The 21,798-nt window shown below is 41.6% G+C and overlaps 1 protein-coding gene across 2 annotated transcripts in view; it reads right to left on the bottom strand.

Annotated features, from left to right (window-relative positions):
* Positions 1 to 21,798, bottom strand: part of CNST (consortin, connexin sorting protein) — a 120,538-nt gene that overhangs the window by 68,688 nt on the left and 30,052 nt on the right. The window lies entirely within an intron of this gene.

The following is a 21,798-nucleotide window of genomic DNA, read 5'->3' on the forward strand; positions in this document are numbered from 1 at the left end:
ATAAAACATCAAACAAGGGAGAATGAAGCATCAAGCCTGAATTTCATAGGATTAATAAAACAAATTGACAGGGAATTAGCAGAAATGCCTTACATGGATAACCAGCACGCTTCTATGAACTTGTATTTGATGGTTGTGCCAAGAAGTTGCTGTGCTCAAGCAAGTAATGACCATTTCTGAAACTTAATAAACGTATTAAGACTTTAGGTAACATTAAATGGTTACTGTTTCCACAAATGTTGCATAAATCATAAGGGAATGTAACAAAACTTTAAGCTATGTTATTAGAAAAAAATGCTTCCTTCTCTGTTTATCAGGCTTCCTTGCTGCCGCCACCCTTCCTAAACTAATTATTAAATAAAATAAAAAATAAAAAAAACTGTGCAATTCCATTTTTTTCTTTACAGTACAGACTAGCAGATCAGGGACAGATCAGATTCATGCTTTAACCAGGGGAGGGGGCAAAGAGGGAGATGGGAGGGGGAGTGATTGGATAGAGTCAGACGTAGACATAGGCTGCAGAAAGTGAAATATCATTACATGGCTTAATTCATAGCTTATACTGCTCAATACTGCCCAATAATGCACTCAATGCTGCTGCTTCTTAGGGTGTACTATAGAGAACAGTTTGACAATTCGGTATTTGATCTAGGAGGCAGGGAAAAAAAAAAGTTAGTCAGGGTGCTGTACGTCACATTAAGCAACATAAGGTCATATGACACGGCTTATTGGAGCACACAGAAATGTAGACTGTGTCGGCAGATAAGAACCATTTAGCCCATCTAGTCTGCCCAATAATCTGAATCCTATCAATAGTCCTGGCTCTATCTTATATGAAGCATAGCCTTATGCTTATCCCATGCATGTTTAAACTCCTTCATTGTATTTGCAGCGACCAGTTCTACAGGAAGGCTATTCCATGCATCCACTAATGCTTCCTGTTATTACTTTTGGACCTTTGCCCCTCTTAAAACTATGCCCACTTGTGGTAGTTTTTCTTCTCTTAAATATGCTCTCCTCCTTTACCGTGTTGATTCCATTTATGTATATAACAGTCTCTATCATATCCCCTCTGTCTCTTCTTTCTTCCAAGCTATACATGTTAAGGTCCTTTAACCTTTTCTGGTAAGTTTTATCCTGCAATCCATGTACTAGTTTAGTAGCTCTTCTCTGAACTCTCTCTAGAGTATCTATATCCTTTTGGAGATACGGCCTCCAGTACTGTGCACAATACTCCAAGTGTGGTCTCACCAGTGTTCTGTACAGCGGCATGAGCACTTCTCTCTTTCTACTGCTTATACCTCTCCCTATACATCCAAGCATTCTGCTAGCGTTTCCTGCTCCTCTATTACATTGTCTTCCTACCATTAAGTCTTCTCAAATAATTACTCCTAAATCCCTTTCCTCAGATACTGAGATCAGGAATGTGTCAAAATATTCTATATTCTGCCCAAGGGTTCTTATGCCCCAGGTGCATTATCTTGCACTTATCCACATTAAATTTAAGTTTCCAGAGTTCTGAATATTTTTCTAGTTTTCCTAAATCCTTTTCAATTTGGCGTATCCCTCCAGCAACATCAACCCTGTTACATATCATTACATACATACATACATGTCATCAGCAAAAAGACATGCCTTACCATCGAGACCTTTTGAGATATCACTAATGAAGTTATTAAACAATATTGGTCCCAGTACAGATCCCTGAGGTATCCCACTGGTGACAAGACCTTGCTCTGAATATGCTCCATTGACTACAACCCTCTGTTGTCACTCAGCCACTGCCTAATCCACTCAACAATATGGGAGTTCAAACTCAAAGACTGTAGTTTATTGATAAGTCTTCTATGTGGGACAGTGTCAAAAGCCTTACTAAAATCTAGATATGCAATGTCTACTGCCCCTCCGCCCAGTCAAAAAAAAATCAATAAGATTTGTTTGACATGATTGGCCCCGGAAGAAGCCAGCCTCCCTGGCGAAACGTCGGGCAGTAAGGACTCACGATTCACCATCATTATAACCACTGGGTATTTCTTTTTGTGTATATTATGCTTTTTTACTATCCTATGTATAATCGTTATGTGCACTGGCACCATCACTATGTAACTTTGTACTATTATATCATTTTACTATGAGTGAGTTCTTATTTTGGTTCCAGTATGCTGGCCTAGTCTCTTGATTCCTGTTATCAGGAACACATGATTGTTGTATCTTTTAAGCTATTTTAAATTTGCTCTTTAAAGGAGTACTCGGGCGCACACTTTTTTCCTTTTATCCCGTCCGGGCTGCAAAATAAAAGAAAACACACTTTCTCTTACCTACCAACGAGCCCCCGGAGCTCCGGTACAGGTGTTCGGTCCCCGGGCTGTATTCTTCTTACTTCCTGTTAGCCCGGCACGTCACACGGAGCTTCAGCCTATCACCGGCTGAGGCGGGACATCGCTGTGGCCGGTGATAGGCTGAAGCTCCGTGTGACGTGCCGGGCTGACAGGAAGTAAGAAGAATACAGCCCGGGGACCGAACACCTGTATCGGAGTGTACCGGAGCTCCGGGGGCTCGTTGGCAGGTAAGAGAAAGTATTTATTATTTTATTTTGCAGCACGGATGGGATAAAAGGAAAAAAAGTGCGCGCCGGAGTACTCCTTTAATAAAGTTAACAATTTTGATAATGTCATAAAACGCTTTGTCTTGTTGCTTATTTATATATGGTTAGCATGGGATTTGTAGGGAATCTTTGTTTTGATTATGATCTCCCGGAAGTAAACCCATGTTTTTCATCTTGCAGTCCATGGGATTTTAGATGTGCCACAATCCTATCCTTTTGTAGAGTTTCCATTAATTTCCCCACTATTGATGTCAGACTTAGTGGCCTATAGTTGCTTGTTTCCTCCCTACTACATTTCTTGTGAATGGGCACAACATTTGCTAATTTCCAATCTTCCAGGATGACTCCTGTTACCAGTGATTGATCAAATAAATCTGTTAACAGTTTTGCTTGCTCACCACTAAGCTCTTTTAATAATTTGGGTGTATCCCATCAGGCCCCTTTGACTTATTAGTCTTCACTTTAGACAGCAAACGTAGAACCTCTTCCTCTGTAAAGACACATGCATCAAATGATTCATTAGTCTTCCTCCCTAATTGAGGTCCTTTTCCTTCTGTAAAAACTAAACAGAAGTATTCATTAAGGCAGTCGGCTAGCCCTTTATTCTCTTCTACATACCTTCCTTCCTTTGTTTTTAATTTAGTTATTCCTTGTTTTAATTTCCTTTTTTCATTTATATATCTGAAGAATGTCTTATCCCCTTTTTCACAGACGGAGCTAGTTTTTCTTCTGCCTGCGCTTTAGAAGTTCTTATGACTTGCTTGGCCTCTTTCTGCCTCGTCTTGTAGATTTCCCTATCTTCATTGCTCTGGGTTGTTTTATAATTACTAAATGCTAGATTTTTGTTTTTTTTATGATTTTGGACACTTCTGCTGAGTACCATAGTGGTCTCTTCCTTTTTCTGCTTTTACTGACAAGTCTAATGCAATTTTCTGTTGCCTTCAATAATGCGTCTTTTAAGTAGTCCCATTTCTCCTGGACTCCATGTAATCCGTTCCAGTCAGATAGGGGCTCCTTTATGACCAATCTCATTTTCAAAAAGTCTGTTTTTCTAAAATCTAAAACTTTTGTTTGTTTTTGTGTGGTGTGACTCCTTCACAGTTTTTTTTTCTTGAAGCAGCTTATTATTCAATGATGGGTGTTGGGGCATTATTTTTATTTTACTGTTCCCTGTTGGTCTAGTTATTGATGACTGTTTTGATCTGCACTGTTATTACCAAGCTCCTGCATTATGCGCCAACCCCATTATATGGTTACTTCACCTATGTACCTCATGCACCCCCCCGCCCCTTTTATTTCTATTGGGTCAAGTAGTAGGAGAAGAGACTTTCCATATAGGTTATTGGGATGTGTTATATGACATAAAAAATAATAATAATAAAATAACCCCCCCTTCTTATTTTCATGCATTAGTTTTTCCTCTCCGTGTCCATACGTGGCAAGCTAATTGAAAATCACCGATGTGTAGACTTCCTCTTCTGCCCACTCTCCCTCCAGTACACATCTGCACACTCGCTATGCCCATTATATCTAATACTTTCGAGGGGTTTATCCATTTAAAAATGTTTGGGTGTTTTTGTTGTTTCATTTCCCCAACATAGCAAAATATGAAACTTATTTACCTCCCCCTCCATTTCCGTGCTGATCCTCTGGTTGGCGCTCCGGTCTTACTTCAGCAGCAGCCGTCGGGTGATTGCCACAGACAATAAATGGCCTTGGAAGTCAACAACTGTTCTCCTAGCATCATGGCTTCCATCACAGAGTGGTGATGCCAGGAATACAGTGACATCCATTGCTAAATTAACACAGAAGTGCCGACCATAGACATAAAGGGATCAGCGTGGGAAACGGAGAGGTAGGTAAGAAACAGTTGATCATTTTACTGCATTTGGTGGTTTTAAAAGATTTTTTTAAATATGGAAAGGGCTGATAAAAATCTGGGTGCCAGGATGAAATTCTCAGCAGTCATGGCGGCTTGGGATTTGGGAAGCTCTACTATAGAGATATAGAAGAGCAAGGTCTTTTACCGAGTATGGGAGACATCATGGAGGCTAGGCTCCATCCACTAGCTCAGGGTCAACTGAAAATTAGTAAGATAAAGCCAGAGGGAAAAACTGATGGAAAAAAATGCTATATAAACACCATTTACTGCAGTCCGGCAAGCTGGCTATAGATATTAGATTCTCAGTGAAGCAGCCAAGTAAAATCTGAGCTGTATGGGCAAAGCCTGACATGTCAGGGGAGGAGAGATGAAGAACAGCTTGTATTTTATCCTGTATATTCCCAATTCTTCCTAGCAGAGATAAGTGGTGCCAAAATTTCATTTTGCACATTTACCTATGAAGCTAAAGTACATGCTCAGCAAATTCACATTTATGAGTCTGGTAACACAGCTGTTGGTTGAGTAAGCTTTTGGCACAAAGTTACTCCACATGTACTGGCAGGGATACCGAATCTCTAGGCAAAAAAACCAAAACTTAAAAAGTGCCCTTTTTTTATTCACCACTGTGCGTGATTTTTCTAAAAGTTATTTGTTTAAAAAAGTTAGATTTTTTTAAAAGCAGTACAATAATAGAAAAGCATGTAAACATGGGTATCGTTTTAAACGTATTGAACCACAGAATAAAGAAAGCATGTATTGTTTACCATAAAGTGTACAGCGTTAAAGCTAAATCCTCCAACATTTTCAAAATTGTGATTTTCTTTTCAATTTTTTCTCACAAATAATACTGTTTTGGTTTTGCGGTACATTTTATGGTAAAATGATAGGTATAATTTCAAACAACAATTGGTCGTGCAAAAAACAAGCCCTCATATGGGTCTGTGGATAGAAAGAATTAAAAAGTTATGCCTAAGGCGAGGATGAAAAAACGAAAATGCAAAAATGAAATTGTAGGTGTCCTCAAGGCCAAAATGGGCTGTGTCCTTTAGGGGTTATAACATTGTATTTCTTTGTTTTTTTAAACAAGAATAAGGATGTATGTTTGTCCAAAACATTTTCTTTTAGGGTAGGTTCAAATGGCACTGACATTTTTTGCAGATTCACCGTGGACCCATTGAAGTCAATGGTATCAATATCTGCTGCGGATTAGTTCAGTGTGAACCTACCTTTAAAGAACTTCGTAATGTTTTGGATCTGTTTGTTTGGTGTGTAATATAGGTCTCCCCACCTTCCTAGCCTTCTAAAAGCTCTCACTTGGCAGGGTTCAATGTATGTATGTTCCTTCAAAAAGTTAGTTTCTATTATCGCCCTATTGTTTATACAGACTGCTAGCAACCAACTAACATGCCAAAAACAGCTTTGCTGGAGGCGAGGGTGCTCCCCTACAAGAGAATACACTGAATGGAAAGATTCTGATATGTAATTACATCAGCGCTAACACCAGCCAAGACGTCTTCAATGAGTATTATGAATACAGTGCAGAAAGTGTATCTAATGTGTATGCAACCACTACTAGCCTCATGTGACTCCACTGACTTTAAGGGTGCGTTCACACAAACACATTTTTTTGTGGGTTTTCTGCTGCGTATTTGAAAGTGGGCGGGCTCTTCTCAGCTGTACGCAGCAGATTTTCCGCGGTGGAATTTACGCTGCGGAAAATCCGCTGCAGTCCCTACTGACTTCAATGGGGCTTGCGGCGGATTTTTCGCAGCGTAAATTCCGCCGCAGAAAATCTGCAGCGGACAGCCGAGAAGAGCCCGCCCACTTTCAAATACGCAGCGGAAAACCCGCAAAAAAATCCGCTCATGTGAACGTACCCTAAAGTGGTACTCCGGTGAAAAACTTTTTTTTTTTTTAAATCAACTGGTGCCAGAAAGTTAAACAGATTTGTAAATTACTTCTATTAAAAATCTTAATCCTTCCAGTACTTATTAGCTGCTGAATACTGCAGAGGAAATTCTTTTCTTTTTGGAACACAGAGCTCTCTGCTGACATCATGACCACAGTGCTCTCTGCTGACATCTCTGTCCATTTTAAGAACTGTCCAGATTAGGAGAAAATCCCCGTAGCAAACATATGCTGCTCTGGTCAGAAAATAGGTTAGTACATTTATTGTCATCCGCCTGCGCCACACAACTACAACTCCCAGCATGTCCTCACTGTGAGGGCATGCTGGGAGTTGTAGTCATGCAACTGTAGGCTGGTGGGAGATGTGCAGGCGGGTGACAAGCAAGCCAGGGAAGCTTGCACATCTCCTGCTGCCCACGCTGCACAACATGCTGGGAGTTGTAGTCTGGTGGGTGGGCGGAAGATGTGCGGGCAGGTGACAAGCTTGTCACCACCCCAATTAAGGACATGCTGGGAGTTGTAGTCATGCGGTGCAGGTGGGTGACAAGGAAGCCAGGGAACCGGGCAGCATTATGCTCCCAGCGGGGAAAATGAAGTTACGGCACTGTAACTTCATATTTCCCTCTGGCAGCTGTGATTGGCCAGGAGGTCTGGACCAATCACAGGTCTGCTCAGGAAATAAGAAATTATGTGATCTTTGCTCTGGATGTTCATTTTTAACAGCATGCGAAATGACTCCTGTCTTCCCAGGATGCATTGCGGCTGAGACACTACCTTACTAGTCAGGTGATGACAGGGAGCCTGTTCTGCTTAGATGGTGGAGTGAGCACAGGGAATTTGCCACAGCTGGAGGCACCCTGATTAGAAAGCATTTGGTCTTTTGCAAGAAATTCAGCTCTTTTGTGGTTCAATGGGTGGGGTGGCTGTGTGGGAGGAAGAAAAGTGGAATTATGGGATTTATAGTAAAAAAGAAAACTCCAACAGTAAAAAGCCAGTTCACAAAAAGAAAGCCACAGCTTTATGGTAATCTCACAACATAGCCATTTAGCCCAAAGACAAGGGCGGATCCTTCCTAAGCATGTCCATTACTGTCTGGCAGGTACATACTAAAATAAACCTATGGTGGATAACCCCTTTAAAACAAAGAACACACTGAAGAGGTGAGGGAGAAAAAAAGGCAGCATCAAATACGCTGCTGAACAAAGAAGGTGGCCCATATGTCATGCACCAAACCTCACTGGAGAGCTGATGCCTGTTTGAGGAGTAGTTGCGTGCGTCAAATACGCAGTGGATGCGCTGTGTGTGTGACCCAACCCTAAATGGGTTATCCTAATATAAAAGTTATCCACTATGCTAAAGACACAGATCTTACAGTGAGAGACAGTGAAAATATCAGGTATAAATAACTGAATGCAAATCTCACTAGAACACTATGGACAGATCTACTTGTTAGACAAATATAAAAAGGTCTATATTCAAATTTGTATTTCACTAACAAAACATTTACTGTACCCCAACATATTTTCCATTGACCCAAAGACCTGAAGAAAAAGAACCTGTCAAATTTTTCAGATCAACTGGTACCAAAAAGTTATACAGATTTATCAATTACTTTTATTTCAAAATCATACTCGTTCCAGTACCAGCTGCTGTATGCTCCAGAGGAAGTCGTGTAGTTCTTTCCAGTCTGACCACAGCACTCTTTGCTGACACCTCTGTATGTGTCAGGAACAGTCCAGAGCATAAGCAAATCACCAAAGCAAACCGCTCCTGCTCTGGACAGGTGGCAGCAGTGAGCACTGTAGTCAGACTGGAAAGAGCTACACAACTTCCTCAGGAGAATAAAGCAGCTGATGAAGGATTAAGATTTTCAACTGGTTAACAACCACGGACGTGTATACACATCCTTGTGCTGTTAACCATGTATGGCACGGGCTCCTGACTAGAGCCCGAGCCATACCGGCCAGCTGATTCCTGTAGCTGAGGGCCGCCATTAATAGCCGACATGCATCGATCGACAAGGCCGGCTACTGACCCTTTAGATCGTCGCTGTCAAAGCGGCATCTAAAGGGACCTCCATACACCCCCTGGTGGTCCGGGGGGTGGAGATCCACTTCTGAGGTTGCCGAAAGCCTTACCTCTTCTCCGGTGGTACGCTGGTCCCGGCTCTATGAATAATGAAGCCTGGACCAGGCTTTATCAATTAAGTGCAGGGCACACAGATCAATGTAGTTCTATGGATCTGTATGAGGAATTTAATGATTCCTCCTAAAATTCCCCTAAGGGGACTAATAAAGTGTAAAAAAAAAACAATTATAAAAAGCAATCAAAAAGCCCCATATAAACTAAAATGTTACCAATAAAAACTACAGATCACAGTGCAAAAAATGAGCCCTCACACATCCCCGGATAAGGAAAAATAAAAAGTTATAAGGGTCAGAAGAGGACAAATTTAAACCTACAAATTTTTCGTGCATAAAGTTAAAATTGTTTGTTTAACAGAAGTAAATCAAAATCAAACCTATATAAGTTGGGTATCATTTTAATCATATAGACCTACAAAATAAAGATAAGGTGTCATTTTTTACCAATAAGTGCTCTGCGTAGAATCGCAAGTCCCCAAAATTTACAAAATGGCAGGGTTTTTTTTCTTTCAATTTAGCCCTACAAATATTTTTTTCTGGTTTTGCCATCGATTTTGTGGTGAAATTATTGATGTCAAAGTAAAATTGGTGGCGCAAAAAACAAGCCCTCATATGGATCTGTAGTTGGAAAATTTAAAGCATTGTGATTGGTGAGGAGGAAAAAACAAAAAGATCAAAAATGAATCACCTCCCCCATTTTCCATTTTTATAAATAAAACACTGTACAAAAAGATAAACAAGCATATTCGGTACTACTGTGCGCGTAATTGTCCGATCTATAAAATTATTGCATCTGTGATCCTGCACGGTTAATGGTGTAAACGCAAAAAAGCTCATGGCGAAAAAAAATATACCCTAACATAGCTCTGTAAAAAAAAAAATAAATAAATAAAAAAAAGTGATGGGGTCAGAACATAGCAATGAAATGATTTTTATTTTTTATTTTCAATTTATCACATTTTTTTTAACCATCAAATGAAACATATTTCATCCAAGTTTTATATTATTGGAATTGTATTGACCTATAGAATAAAGTTTCTAAAATGCAAGTGCTCCCCGTCGAGAACGGCCATCAGTCTCTTTTTCTTTTCTGACTTTAACGGCTGTTCTCATGATGGGAGCAACGGGCAACAATGGGTCCCAGCGGCTCCCATTTAGTATTATGGGGGCTGCCAGGCATTGTAATGAATAGCGGGAGAAGAAGACGGCACATGCAGTAATTTTTCTCCCGCTATTCTGCCTGGCTCCCCTGACGGCTGTCACATTGCCGCACACTAACAGCTGTGTGAAAGAAGCCTTACTGTATTGTAAATGCCCAAAAAATGATTGCCCCACAAAATTGCACAGTTCCAACCACCGCCGCTGCCCCATTGCCTCTCCCATCCCCGGTTTTATAAATGCCTGTTCCCGGGCCCGGGGTCCGCGCTACTTTTGACGGCCTCACTGTGCTGTCACTGTGCACAAAACTTAACACAGGAGCAAGAAGTAGCGCGGACCCCGGGAACAGGTAATTATAAAACCGGGGATGGGGGAGGCAATGGGGCAGCGGTGGTCTCTGGCCAGGGCGGTGGGGTGGGCGGTGCCAGGGCATTATTGGATTACCGATAACATCCAAAATCATGATTATCGGCCAAACCAATAATCGGTCAATCCCTAGTGGATATGTTAAACTTGCCCTTTAGTGCAATAGTGTGCCATTACACTTCATTTCCGTTCTAATTTGCAGGTGCCGGGAAAATATCACCCTGCCGCTGAACCTATCATCGGCCGAGTCGGGACTTCGCTGCGGCCGGTGATTGGTTGAGTGCAGTATGACTCGCCGACCACCGGCAACAAGGAAGAGGATCGCGGCAGAGGCAGGAGCCAGTTACCGGTGGAGCGAAGGAAGGTATGTACCCGTTTATTTTTTTACTGCCGGCAGTATGGACGATAATTTTCCTATACCGGAGTTCTCCTTTAATGGTGGGAAACATTCTTTTTTTGATCAACTGATGCCAGAAAGTTAAACAGATTTGTAAATTACTTTGATTAAAAAATCTTTATCCCTCCAGTACTTCTAAGAGGCCAGGGATGTGGAAATTTTATAAAAAACTACTTGTCCACGGGACTAAATGGAGCAAAATCTACTTGTCCCTCATGACGATCCACTTGTCCGGCCAATTTTCGCTTTTACGCTCTCGTTTTTTCCTCCTCGCCCTATAACAGCCATAACTACCTACTATAATGATACCTTTTAATTTTTAAATAACATATTCTCTGAACCAAAAAATATATAAATATATATTAAGGGAAGTGAAATTGAAATAGTAAAAGATAATTTGGCAGATTTGGTGGTTTTTCTTTTCTGCGCCATTTACCTTGTGGTTGAGGTAACATGTTAGTTTCATACTTTAGGCGCCTGATTACAGCAATACCAGATTTGTATCGTTTACGTCATGTTTTACTAATTCTGGACTTTTTCTAATTTTTTTTAATTGCCATTTTTTAACCCCTGTAGCTTTATTTTTTTTCCGCATACCAGGCTGTATGAGGGCTCATTTTTTGCGCCATAATCTGTTTTTTGTATTGGTACCATTTTGGCATTGATCTGACTTTTTAATCGCTTTTTAACTTTTTTTTTCTGGGATATTATAAAAATTTCAAATCTGTGGTTTGGTATTTTTTTACATTTACCGTACGGGATACATAATGTTATATTTTAATAGGTTGCACAATTACGCACGAAGCGATACCAAATATGTTTATTTTTATTATGTTAACATGTTTTTATATAGGAAAAGGGGGTGATTTGAACTTTTAACATGGAAGGGGTTAATGCAGCGGTCTTCAAACTGTGGCCCTCCAGATGTTGCAAAACTACAACTGTAGTTTTGTTACATCTGGAGGGGCACAGTTTGAAGACCACTGGGTTATTATGTGTCTTTCAAACTTTTATTAAAACTTATTTATTATTATTATTTTTTTTTTTTTTTTACACTTTATTAGACTTATGAGGAATCATTCAATTCCTCAGACAGATGAATAGAGATCTATTGAACTCTATTAATCTGTGTGCTCTGTGATCCATTGATAGAGCCTGGTCCAGCCAGGATCTATCAATGACAGAGCTGGGACTAGAGGAAGCAGAGGTAAGCCCTCCGGCTACCTCCATAATGGATCGCCCCCCTGCGATCACGCTGCAGGGGGGCGATCCACCCCACTAGCCCACCAGGGAGCGTTCACATCTCCCTTTAGACGCCGCTGTCAGCTTTGACAGCGGCGATCTAAAGGGTTAATAGCCAGCCGCGGCGATCGCCGCATGCTGGCTATTAGCGGCGGCCCCCGGCTACTGAGAACAGCCGGGGGCTGCAGAGTATGGAGCGGGCAGGAGTCCGGAGCCCGCTCCATACTCCCCTGTGAGCGCCGCATACAGTCTCCCCGTGCAGACGTGCGAGGAGCGAAGGCAGAGGATGCAGGTCTGCACGGGGAGAAATAAGCCACGCCCCCTCATCTCCCCCCCGCACGTCTGCAGAGCCGGGGAGAGAAGACAAATACAGTACTGTACACAGCTTCTCATCTCCCCTGCTCTGCTTTGGAGGACACAGGCTGCAGAGTATGGAGCGGGCAGGAGTCGGCAGCCCGCTCCATACAGACTGCAGATCCGCCGCACTTGTCAGGTCCGGCCCTGCTTGCCCGAAGCCGGGCTAAGGGCCGGACAAATTCACCTGCCCGGCGCCCAAAACTGCTAGTCCCGGGCGTCGGGCGATAGAAATTCCACATCCCTGGAGGCTGTATATTACAGAGAAAGTTCTTTTCTTTTTGGATTTCTTTTTTTTTTCTGTCCACAGTGCTCTCTGCTTACACCTCTGTCTGTATCAAGAACTTCAGAAGTGAACTGGTCCCTGAAAAATCTGATTTAGCAATTTTCTTGAAAATCTGGAAAATTGCTACTAAACTTATGAACCGTGTAACATTTAAAAAAAGTAAAAGAATGTTTATCAAATGATGGGAACATGAAGAAGACATATTGAAGATGTGAATCAATCATTAATTTGGTGCGGCATGACTATTGTACGAGCAGAAAATGTAAAATCTAGAAAAATGCTAATTTTTTTATTTATTTTGCAATTTTTTTTCTAAAAAACGCCAAATATATCAATCAAAATTTATCACTAATGTAAAGTACAGTATGTCACGAAAAAAACCAATGTCAGAATCGCTTCCATAAGTGAAAGCGTTCCAAAATGATTACCAAATAAGTGGACGCATGTCAGATTTAGAAAATTTGCCTTGGTCATTAAAGGAGTAGTCCAGTGCTGAAAAACTTATCCCCTTTCCTAAGGATAGGGGAGAAGTTTCAGATCATGGGGGTCTGACCGCTGGGGCCCCCCACGATCTCCCGTACGGGGCCCCCGGCTCGCTGGCCAGATAGCGGGTGTGGACCACCGCACAAAGCGGCGGCCGACATGCCCCTCAATACATTGCTATGGCGAGCCAGAGATTGCCGAAGGCAGCACTCCAGCTCTGCCATATAGTTGTATTAAGGGGGTGTGTCAGCAGCTGCTTAGTGTGGTGGTCAACACGCCCCCTTCCTGCAGGCTGCCGGGGTCCCGTACAGGAGATCGCGGGGGGCCCAGCGGTCGGACCCCTCCGCGATCTGAAACTTATCCCCTATACTTAGGATAGGGGATAAGTTTATCAGCACTGCACTACTCCTTTAAGGTCAAAACAGGTTATTGAGTAAAGGGGTTAACCTCTTAAGGACCAAGGACGTATGAGTACGTCCTTGGTCCCGCTCCCGTGATAAAACGCGGGGTCCCACGGTGACCCCGCATCATATCAAGGCGGGCCCGGCGTCATAGTGAAGCCGGGACCAGACGTTAATAGCACGCGGCACTGATCGCCGCGCGCTATTAACCCTTTAGCCGCGCGCTCAAAGCTGAGCCACACGGCTAAAAGTGAAAGTAAAAAGTGCCGGTTAGCTCAGTGGGCTGTTCGGGATAGCCGCGGCGAAATCGCGGCATCCCGAACAGCTTACAGGACAGCCAGAGGGTCGCTACCTGCCTCCTCGCTGTCCGATCGCCGAATGACTGCTCAGTGCCTGAGATCCAGGCATGAGCAGTCAAGCGGCAGAATCATCGATCACTGGTTTCCTATGAGAAACCAGTGATCAATGATAAAGATCAGTGTGTGCAGTGTTATAGGTCCCTATGGGAGCTATAACACTGCAAAAAAAAAAAAAAAAGTGAAAAAAAAAAGGGAATAAAGATCATTTAACCCCTCCCCTATTAAAAGTTTGAATCACCCCCTTTTCCCATAAAAAAAAAAACACAGTGTAAATAAAAATAAACATATATGGTATCGCCGCGTGCGGAAATATATCGTTAATTAAACCGCACGGTCAATGGCGTACACGCAAAAAAATTCAAAAGTCCAAAATAGTGCATTTTTGGTCACTTTTTATATCATGAAAAAATGATTAATAAGTCCTATCAATCCAAAACTGGTACCGTTAAAAACTTCAGTTCACGGCGCAAAAAATTAGCCCTCATACCGCCCCATATGTGGAAAAGTAAAAAAGTTATAGGGGTCAGAAGATGACAATTTAAAAATACAAATTTTCCTGAAAGTTATGATTTTTTCCATAAGTATGACAAAATCAAACCTATATAAGTAGGGTATCATTTTAATCGTATGGACCTACAGAATAAAGATAAGGTGTAATTTTTACCGAAAAATTTACTACATAGAAAGTAAAGCCCCCAAAAGTTACAAAACTGCGTTTTTTTTTTCAATTTTGTCTCACAATGATTTTTTTTTCCGTTTCACTGTAGATTTGTGGGCAAAATGACTGATGTCATTACAAAGTAGAATTGGTTGCGCAAAAAATAAGCAATCATATGGATTTTTAGGTGCAAAATTGAAAGAGTTATGATTTTTTAAAGGCAAGGAACAAAAAACGAAAGTGCAAAAACTGAAAAACCCCTGGTCCTTAAGGGGTTAATAAACTTGTTGTCGCTCAGACACATTATTTATTCACAAGTGACTCCGATTGGTTTTCTTTGTTTTTTGTACATATATTTATGGAGTTCACATATTGATGCACATATACATATAGGGGATACACTTTTAGAATACTAGAGCATATTATTCCCCTTTTTCTCTTTGTCTGCTGTTTTTGAAAATTAGATACTAACCTAGCTACCCCCATTTAGTGTAAAATTGAAGTGTTTGTATTTCAAAGTGTCTCACAGTAGGGTCAAGTACCCATGAGCAAATTCAGAATAATTTAGAGTAATTACTGTAATACAAAATTTAGTGCGATTCAAGAGTCCTCCTCTGAGAGCTGAGAACTACTTGCACATCCATGCATAATAATGACATACACCAGAATTATAGCGACCTCTGATATAACTCTGATGAGTTAGAGGTATATTGGGATAGTTTAGAACACACATTTTGTTACATTGGGTAATGTCTACAGGAGATGTTGTTTTAAAACATTCTATTATTCACTGTACTTTGAGTTTTATCGGCTTGTTCAATAAAAGTTACGTTTTGAGGAGGTGAGGGGATTAAAAGGAAAATTGTGCCCTTTGGGTACGACTTTGTTCTTTGATGTCTAGTACTCACCTTGGGGCAAATTAGGAGTTTTGTAGTATGCCATAGACACATAGGCCTTGCAAAGATCTCAGCTTGTTGCGACAACAGCTCTGCTCGCGAAACATGTCATAAGGAGTAGATCCAACCAGACCACCAATGATGGATAGAACAGCTGTTTAAATGCTATTGTCATTGACAGCTCCATCTAAATGGTTAATAGCTGGCAGTGGAGATTGTTCTTTGCCAGCTATTAGCAGCTGTTATAATTTATTATTTACTTTGATAATTCATAGTTTTAGTCCTACTCCTTGCCCCCATACCTCCATGTCTCAATCAGTGCGTGCACTGCCTTCACTGCCAAAGAAAGCCAAGTACATTGCTTGGGTACCTTTGGCGGTCCTATAGCTAGTGAATTAAAGGAGTACTCCGATGGAAAACTATTTTTTTTAATCAACTGGTGCCAGAAAGTTAAACAGATTTGTAAATGACTTCTATTTAAAAATCTTAATCCTTCCAGTACTTCTCTGCTGTATACTACAGAGGAAGCTCCTTTCTTTTTTGAATTTCTTTTCTGTCAGGAACTGTCCAAAGCAGGAGCAAATCCCAATAGCAAACCTCTCCTGCTCTGGACAGTTCCTGATATGGATAAAGGTGTCACAACACTGTGGTCAGACAAAAAAAGAAAGTAAAAAAGAAAAGAACTTCCTCTGTAGTGTACAGCAGCTGATAAGTACTGGAAGGATTAAGATTTTTAAATAGAAGTCATTTACAAATCCCCTTTAAGCTTTATAAAAGCCCAGACTCCCACAAAAGAGACACAAATCCTGGTGGGATTGCAACTTCTTGTCCAGTAGCAGGGCAGAAATAAAGTAAGAGCCGCTAACTCTAGAGACCTCAAGTCATGGGTGTGAAATCCAATAAATGTGTTTTTACAAGGTGAACAAAAGTAAGATATTGTCATTTCAAAGTCATAAAGCGGATGATAATTCTATAACTGCGATCAACAAGTCTATAACCAGAATAACTATGCACATGAGTAAATGTATGGGGGGGGGGGGGGGGTGCTGACTTTGTGTAATGGGATAAGGAATATTATCAACTTTAATGACCATTATAAAACTGGGAACTGGATTACCCTTACAGACTCACAGGTATACAGAGTGTCATTATATGGTGAGTGACAAGTCACAAGTATGTCACCCTGTCATATAGCCCTTTTAACCTAAGTTTGATTAGTAACGAGGTTATAGCTTCATGCTGTTTGTACATGTGGTGGTGGTGCCTCAAATATGGCTATTACCGTAAATCTATGAAGAAAGACCCCATCTTAGGCAGCAAGCCGTTCAGTCAGGTAGGCAAGACCTAGAAATGGTAACTGCCTATGTGCAACACTGGCATTTGCCTTTCAGGGGGTGCAGTTTTGTAGCACCAGCCACAGGGAGCAGGAACCCTGATGTGGTAAGCCTGTAGCCATAGAATTACAGTTGGCAAAAGTAAAATCAGAGCCGAGCCCATACAACTATTTGCTCCGATCTGGAGTGGGAAGAGGAGGCCGCAGTGTACCAGCCGCAGGAGAGAGGAACCGTCACCACAACTAAAAAATTGTCAGACGAACAATAGTAAGACTGAAATAGCAAGTGTGAGTGCAGCTTATACTTAGTCATCAATCCCCCTGTAACATAACTGGGGGAGAGGAAAAGCCAGATACCCCTCGCCTGGAGAACAAGAATCCAGGCTACAACAGGCTAGGAGAGCTACAGAAACAGCCAATGGCTGCATCAAAACAGCAAGACTTTTTGTCAAGAGAAAGTCTCAGTATGAGAAGGAAACCAGATCCAGCTTCTGGACTAGAAACATGAGGTGCTTCCACCGTAGCATATCATATGTGCATAAGATCCACTATAACAGCTACATGGGGGGGGGGGGGGTTACTGAACTGTGCAATACAAGGAAAACAGAGCCCCAACACAAGGAGCATCCAAACACTACTTACAGAGGAGCAGATTACAGTATAAGGCAGGTGGACACACAAGTAAACACGGTCATTGACGTTTTTTTAAAAGGGGCTCTCCCAGCACACACACGTGTCCAGATATTGGGCATTGTGCACACTGGATGGTCACGATGCTTTGGCAACCACCTGATGCCCAGCAGTTCCATGCACACGTCCCCGCTTCATACTAGCTGTGTGCTGAACAGTTGTATCTCCCTAATGTCAGATCAGAAGAGAGAGAGTATGCTTGGATAACCCTTTTGGTTACATATGTTCTGACTTCCATGACTGATGAGATGACCAACCCTAGTACGGAGCTATATAGCTTGCAAAATCTGCACCCCCTCCTCCCGCCTCCATTTTTTGTCTTTAGACAACAAGCCACTTTGGCAAATACATGTCTGCCTGGTTGCTAAGGATGAGCTGTCTAACAACGTTACTTAAAAGGTTGCAGATGATAAGTGTATCCATAGAAACCAGTCCCCCAAGACTGCTACTCAGCTCAACACTCACTAGGCACCATTCTGACAGCAGATATGTGTATTTGTTGTGCTGGTGGTGACTGGCTCCATCTTGGGTCATGCTCTTTCCCATCAGCCCAAGCCTTTTTTATTCAGTGCAAAACAAAGCTGGTTCCTTGCTATACAGACTATATTTTGATGATGTATATTTTGTTGGTCCAAGAGAGGACTGAGTGCCCGTTTGAGTTATGTTGGGACCCACATGAATGAGGCTGATTTGTCATGGCTGTTTCTGTTAAGAGAAAAAAAAAAAAATCAGTAGAGAAGACAAATTAATTTGTCCAGTAACAAAGCAAGAGACACAGAACCTCACTGGGTTTAGAATCTTCATAGCCAAACACTCTGGGAAAGCCAACCGTTGTGAACTTAGGCTGACCATACACAGTGCTAATGGACAAATTTTGGGTGGAACCAGCAAAGGGGGGCTATTAACTCTTCCCCGACAGATGATGTTGAGAAGAGAGAAAAATTGGTGTTGGACTTACAGGAGACAAACCAGTAACCCTATCCTTCACACTGGAAATACAAGCACAATTGGTAATAGTGTATAGGGAGGGGAGAGGAGAGAGAAGCTTTCAGTCCTCAGTAATCCAATGTGTAAGGCCAGCTCAGAAACTACTGACAAGTACAGCCCTATCATTAGAGTGATTTATTCCAATATATTAAAGATGCTCAATTTTCTAGAAATCTCTCCATAATAAAACATACCGTACGTCATATATTTTATGACTGTAATTCAGGGAATGAAAGCATTTTGCTTACACAACTTAAAGCGTAAATCAGTCTTCTGGAAATAAAAAGGCGCTGCTGGGTAATGCACATGTAAATAATTCAGGGTCCATTACAACTCCTCGAACGCCAGTGCAGCACAAAGGAGACTTACCGGATCGCTACAGTCTGTCTAGTAAGTATGTGCCAAGTAACTGGAAAGCTGGCCATGTTATCATTAGCCATCACACTAGAAAAATAACAATACTAAAATGCGTGGTACAAGTAGATGCGTTACTGTTCCATCACTTAAAAGGAGTAGTGTAGTGAAATATAACTTATCCCCTATTCTTTCCAACTGCTGGGAGCCCCCCCCCCTCCCCCCGACAGCCTGTTGGAAGGGGGCGTGCCGACCCCTGCAAGGAGCGGCTGCCGACACGCCCCCTCCATGTATCACTAATTTTTGCCCATATTTTTTATCCATTTCTTGTGTTTCCACACAGTTTTCCCGCTTAAGGCAGTGTTCCCACACTGTGTTGTCATACATTTTGTGGGCCCTTTTTTGAGCCGTGAAAAGGTTCCAATGATTTCTGGTGCTGCAGTCTCAGCTATCAACGAACAAATGGGTTTGCTTCCTGTTACTGGTTGATCGTTGAGTCTTCTACACAGGGCAATAATCGCCCAGCATAATACATTGTACAGGGTGGGCCATTTATATGGATACACCTTAATAAAATGGGAATGGTTGGTGATATTAACTTCATGTTTGTGGCACATTAGTATATGTGAGGGGGGAAACTTTTCAAGATGGGTGGTGACCATGGTGGCCATTTTGAATTTGGCCATTTTGAATCTTGTTTTTTCAATAGGAAGAGGGTCATGTGACACATCAAACTTATTGGGAATTTCACAAGAAAAACAATGATGTGCTTGGTTTTAACGTAACTTTATTCTTTCATGAGTTATTTACAAGTTTCTGACCACTTATAAAATGTGTTCAATGTGCTGCCCATTGTGTTGGATTGTCAATGCAACCCTCTTCTCCCACTCTTCACTCACTGATAGCAACACTGCAGGAGAAATGCTGGCACAGGCTTCCAGTATCCGTAGTTTCAGTTGCTGCACATCTCGTATCTTCACAAAATAGACAATTGCCTTCAGATGACCCCAAAGATAAAAATCTAAGGGGGTCAGATCGGGAGACCTTGGGGGCCATTCAACTGGCCCACGACGACCAATCCACTTTCCAGGAAACTGTTCATCTAGGAATGCTCGGACCTGACACCCATAATGTGGTGGTGCACCATGTTGCTGGAAAAACTCAGGAAACATGCCAGCTTCAGTGCATAAAGAGGGAAACACATCATCATGTAGCAATTTCGCATATCCAGTGGCCTTGAGGTTTCCATTGATGAAGAATGGCCCCACTATCTTTGTACCCCATATACCACACCATCAATTTTAGTGTTCCAACAGTCTTGGAGGGATCTACCCAATGTGTGTTAGTGTCAGACCAATAGCGGTGGTTTTGTTTGTTAACTTCACCATTCACATAAAAGTTTGCCTCATCACTGAACAAAATCTTCTGATTAAACTGAGGGTCCTGTTCCAATTTTTGTTTTGCCCATTCTGCAGCACCTGAAATTACGGATACTGGAAGCCTGTGCTAGCATTTCTCCAGCGGTGTTGCTATCAGTGTGTGAAGAGTGGGAGAAGAGGGTTGCATTGACAATCCAACACAATGGGCAGCACATTGAACACATTTTATAAGTGGTCAGAAACTTGTAAATAACTCATGAAAGAATAAAGTTACGTTAAAACCAAGTACATCATTGCTTTTCTTGTGAAATTCCCAATAAGTTTGATGCTCTTCCTATTGAAAAAACAAAAGTTGGATTCAAAATGGCCGACTTCAAAATGGCCCCCATGGTCACCACCTATCTTGAAAAGTTTCCCTCCTCACATACTAATGTGCCACAAACAGGAAATTAATTTAACCAACCATAACTTTCAATTTTTCACCTAAAAATCCATATGATGGCTTATTTTTTGCGCCACCAATTCTACTCTGTAATGACGTCAGTCATTTTAGCCAAAAATCTACGGCGAAACAGAAAAAAAATCATTGTGAGACAAAATTGAAAAAAAACACACGCCATTTTGCAACTTTTGGGGGCTTCCGTTTCAACACAGTAAATTTTTCGGTAAAAATGACACCTTCTCTTTATTCTGTAGGTCCATACGGTTAAAATGATACCCTACTTATGTAGGTTTGATTTTGTCGTACTTCTGGAAAAAAATCAAAACTACATGCAGGAAAATGTATACGTTTAAAATTGGCATCTTCTGACCCCTATAACTTTTTTTTTCTGCATATGGGGCGGTATGAGGGCTAATTTTTTGCGCCGTGTTCTGAAGTTTTTATCGGTACCATTTTTGCATTGATAGGACTTATTGTAAAAAGTGACCAAAAATGCACAATTTTGGACTTTGGAATTTTTTTGCGCGTACGCCATTGACCGTGCGGTATAATTAACGATATTTCTTTCATAATTCGGACATTTCCGCACGCGGCGATACCACATTTTTATTTACACTGTTTTTTTGGTTTTTTTTATGGGAAAAGGGGGGTGATTCAAACTTTTATTAGGGGAGGGGTTAAATGATCTTTATTCACTTTTTTTTTGCAGTGTTATAGCTCCCATAGGGACCTATAACACTGCACACACTGATCTTTTACATTGATCAGTGGTTTCTCATAAGAAACCACTGATCGATGATTCTGCCGCTTGACTGCTCATGCCTGGATCTCAGGCACTGAGCAGTCATTCGGCGATCGGACAGCGAGGAGGCAGGTAGGGATCCTCTGGCTGTCATATAAGCTGTTCGGGATGCCGCGATCCCGAACAGCTCCCTGAGCTAACCGGCATGGTTCCACTTTAATTTTAGAAGCGGCATTCAACTTTGAACGCAGCGTCTAAAGGGTTAATAGCGCGTGGCACCGCAATCAATGTCCTGCGCTATTAGCCACGGGTCCTGGCCATTGTTAGAGGCCGGGCCCGACCTGCTATGACGCTATATGACGTTATAGAATGGGAGCGGACTCAGGATGTACAGGTACGCCCTGGGTCCTTAATAGGTTAATGGACCATTTCATTTTCCTTTTTTGAGATTTACATTTTCGCATTGTTTCCCATTTATTAAAAAAAAAAAAAAAAAAAAAATCTTGCATTTATTAGCATTAGTATTCCACTCCAATTCACATATAGTTGAGTTGAACATCCCCTCAGAAGACATTGACACATGCATCCAAACTCTGCTCTCTTATAGTTTATTCTAGAGACTTTTAAGCTTTGGCTGGTTGATACCCATACGCTACTATTTTAATGCATTCTTTTTTTATTCTATGATACTTTCATTGTCATGTCCAGCATTGCGACTATTTATCCAGTATA

Source organism: Hyla sarda, chromosome 3 (genome assembly GCF_029499605.1).
Source record: "Hyla sarda isolate aHylSar1 chromosome 3, aHylSar1.hap1, whole genome shotgun sequence".
NCBI lineage: Eukaryota > Metazoa > Chordata > Amphibia > Anura > Hylidae > Hyla > Hyla sarda.